General features: G+C 47.9%; 1 non-coding gene across 1 annotated transcript; it reads right to left on the bottom strand.

Annotated features, from left to right (window-relative positions):
• Positions 1-1,406: 1,406 nt before the first annotated feature.
• Positions 1,407-1,488, bottom strand: trnas-gcu (transfer RNA serine (anticodon GCU)). The gene has a single exon. It is a non-coding gene; the product is annotated as a tRNA-Ser (tRNA).
• Between the last annotated feature and the right edge of the window lie 2,272 nt (positions 1,489-3,760).

Below are 3,760 nucleotides of genomic sequence, written 5' to 3'. Positions count from 1 at the left end.
ATGCATTCATCAGGATTTCCATGCAGTAATCATCAGGTTATAAATGATCGGAGCAGAATTAGGCCATTCGGCCCTTCAAGTCTACTCCGCCATTCAATCATGGCCGATCTATCTTGATCTGCCTATCTTGGTATTCATTGGAGTTTAGAAGGATGAGGGGGGTCATATAGAAACATATAACATTATAAAGAACTGGACAAACTAGATGCAGGAAAAATGTTCCCAATGTTGGGCGAGTCCAGAACCAGGGGCCACAGTCATAGAATAAAGGGGAGGCCATTTAAAAGAACGAAGAGGTGAGAAAAAAACGTTTTCACCCAGAGAGTTGTGAATTTGTGGAATTCCCTGCCACAGAGGGCAGTGGAGGCCAAATCACTGGATGGATTTAAGAGTTAGATAGAGCTCTAGGGGCTAGTGGAATCAAGAGATATGGGGAGAAGGCAGGCAGGCAGGCACGGGTTATTGATTCGGGACGATCAGCCATGATCACAATGAATTGCAGTGCTGGTTTAAAGGGCCGAATGGCCTCCACCTGCACCTATTTTCTATGTCTATGCCGTGAGGGGAAGAACAGTGGACATTGGGGACCCGGCGAGGAGGAACCACTGTTCAAAGGAGTGGAGAAACTAGATGCAGGGGAGAACAAAGGAGGAGCTGGTGTCATTTGTGACTTGGTCAGTGCCGTAGGAGGTGGTCCGCTATTTGTATACATTGGGTACGCTAGCAAAGAATTTCACTGTGCCTTGTCACATGTGACAATCAAGTATTCCAGTCCACTCCTATCTCTCCCTCCTAACCCCATTCTCCTTCCTTCTCCCCATAACCCCTGACACCCGCACTAATCAATAATCTATCTATCTCTGTCTTAAAAATATCCACTGACTTGTGGCCTCCACAGCCGTCTGTAGCAAAGAATTCCACAGATTCACCACCCTCTGACTAAAGAAATTCCTCCTCACCTCCGTCCTAAAGGAACGTCCTTTAATTCTGGGGCTGTGACCTCCCGTACTAGACTCTCCCACTAGTGGAAACATCCTCTCCACCTTGTCCCATAGAATGGTCCGAAGCATCCCATTTGTGAAGCGGGATGCAGCCTGACAAACACACCTGGCTCATTACCTGTGTCTCACTCCTTTTCGTTCTCTGGCCTTTGTCCAATTATCTGCCCCTTAACCTGTATCCACCCATCACTCACCAGTCTTTGTCTGCCCCTTCACTCTGCCAGCCTTATCCATCCACTCCCTACAATCAGTCTGAAGAAGGATTCCGACCCAAAATGTCACTTATCCATGTTCTTCAGAGATGTTGCCTGACCCATTGAGTTACTCCAGTACTTTGTACCTATCCGCGTTCTCCAGAATGGTTCTTCTCCGGGATGGTTGATAATTTATTGAGAGGAAAATTGTCGACGAGGGTGGGATTCGAACCCACGCGTGCAGAGCACAATGGATTAGCAGTCCATCGCCTTAACCGCTCGGCCACCTCGTCACATCTCTGGAGAATGCCAGGAATGCTGTATCTGAAGAAGAGTACCAACCCAAAACATCACCTATCCATGTTCTCCACAGATGCTGCCTGACCTGCTGAGTTACTCCAGCACTCTGTGAAACGTTACCTATCCATGTTCTCCACAGATGCTGCCTGACCCGCTGAGTTACTCCAGCACTCTGTGAAACGTCACCTATCCATGTTCTCCACAGATGCTGCCAGACCCGCTGAGTCACCCGAGATTTTTATAGAAACATAGAAATTAGGTGCAGGAGTAGGCCATTGTTCCCTTCGAGCCTGCACCGACCATTCAATATGATCATGGCTGATCATCAGCACTCTGTCCCGTACCTGCCTTCTCTCCTTCCCCCATGATCCCCTTAGCCACAAGGGCCACCTCTAACTCCCGCTTAAATATAGCCAATGAACTGGCCTCAACTACCCTCTGTGGCAGAGAGTTCCAGAGATTCACCACTCTCTGTGTGAAAAAAAGTTCTTCTCATCTCGGCTTTTAAACCCGCTGAGTCATCCTTAAGCTGTGCCCTTATGTCTATCTTTGGTTCAAAGCAACGTCTAAAGTGTGGGTGTGGGTGTGTGTGTCAGTCTGTCTGTCTGTCTGTTTATTTTCTCGCTTATATTGTTTAGTGTACCATGTCTGAAGGGCTCAAACCAAAAAACATCACCCATTCCTCCTCTCCAGAGATGCTGCCCGTGCCACTGAGTTACTCCAGCGTTTTGTGTCTATCTTTGGTTTAAACCAGCATCTGCAGTTCCTTCTAACACACACTATGTTTGCATGTTCTGTTGTGCTGCTACAATTAAGAATTCATTTGTTCTATCTGACAATAATGACAATAAAACACTCTTTGACTCTTGCTGCCTGAGCCGCTGAGTTAAAAGGGAGAGGGGTCAGGCGTTAGTTCACGCAGTCAACCCACCCCCTGACTTTGTGAGGGGTGAGAAAGCGGATGCTGCTGAGAGCCGCCACGAAGGAAAACAAAGCTGGTCGGCACAGGGAGAGCGAAAGCCAATTAATCCTGTACGTAGGCAAAGCCGAGTGTTTGCTCACAGCTGTACGTCTCAGTCACAGTCCCTTGTTCAAGGTAAACCTTGCCCTGTCAGAGCTGAACCAGGCCAGCCCACATAAAGCTGGCGTAGGATGCGAACGTCAGTGGGGTCTTGATTCTCACCCCCTCGTGACAAGTCTCACACACCCACTAACTAATATCCTCGTCATCTCTCATAGACCTCACACAAAGTCAAAATGGTGCTCCTCCAATTTGATTCAAGGAAGGCGCGCTCCTTGTCGTGAGGTGAGGTATAATAATAATAATAATAAATACTTTACTGATCCCCTCGGGGAAATTCAGATGTCCTGAAGTCAACAACCAACAAACCCACACACTCCTTCGCTCCATAGATGCTGCTGCACCCGCTGAGTTTCTCCAGCTTTTCTGTGTAACACTCAGAACAAATCCCTCTCCACCTCCCCTCCACCCCCCTCTCCCTCTGTCTCTTGCCCCTCTGTCTCTGCCTCTCTCTCTAACTCTGCCCATTCTCTCTGTGCCCTCACTCTCTACCCCCCCCCCCCTCTAGATGCGCCTGTGAGTTGGGGGCTATGCGTCAGTGGATAGGGTTATGGGGTAAAAGGAGCAAATTAATATTATTAATATAATATCAAGGGGGGTAGTTAGTGTGTGTGGGGGTGGTTAGTGTGTGTGATGCCACATGCCCCCCCCCCCCCCCCCCCCCCCCCCGCAAACACACGTTGGGGGAACAGACCCAATGTGTCTGCATTTGCTCTAGTTAACTATTAAAAAATGCAAAGCATCCCCATACAGCCTAGCGGTCAGTATTATAAAATCTAATGGTTGGGGAGTTAGGGTCTAAAATCACCCATTCCTTCTCTCCAGAGATGCTGCCCGTCCCGCTGAGTTACTCCTGCTTTTTGTGTGTATCTTCAGTGTAAACCAGCATCTGCACTCCCTTCCTACATGAGTTACTCCAACGCTTTGTGTCTGTTTTTGAACAGGGTATTAATGATATTTAACTGTGTTTAAGAAGGAACTGCAGATGCTGGAGAATCGAAGGTACACAAAAAAGCTGGAGAAACTCAGCGGGTGCAGCAGTATCTATGGAGCAAAGGAAATAGGCAACGTTTCGGGCCTATTTCCTTCTGAAACCCTTCTTCAGATATTTAACTGTCTGCCAGCCACAGACAAGCTCCACAGAAGAAAGAGCAGAAAAAATAAAACAACTCGGTGGATTTTTA

The sequence above is a fragment of the Leucoraja erinacea genome, unplaced genomic scaffold, assembly GCF_028641065.1.
Source record: "Leucoraja erinacea ecotype New England unplaced genomic scaffold, Leri_hhj_1 Leri_144S, whole genome shotgun sequence".
In the NCBI taxonomy this organism is placed as follows: domain Eukaryota; kingdom Metazoa; phylum Chordata; class Chondrichthyes; order Rajiformes; family Rajidae; genus Leucoraja; species Leucoraja erinaceus.
This window is presented reverse-complemented; position numbering and strand designations above follow the sequence as displayed.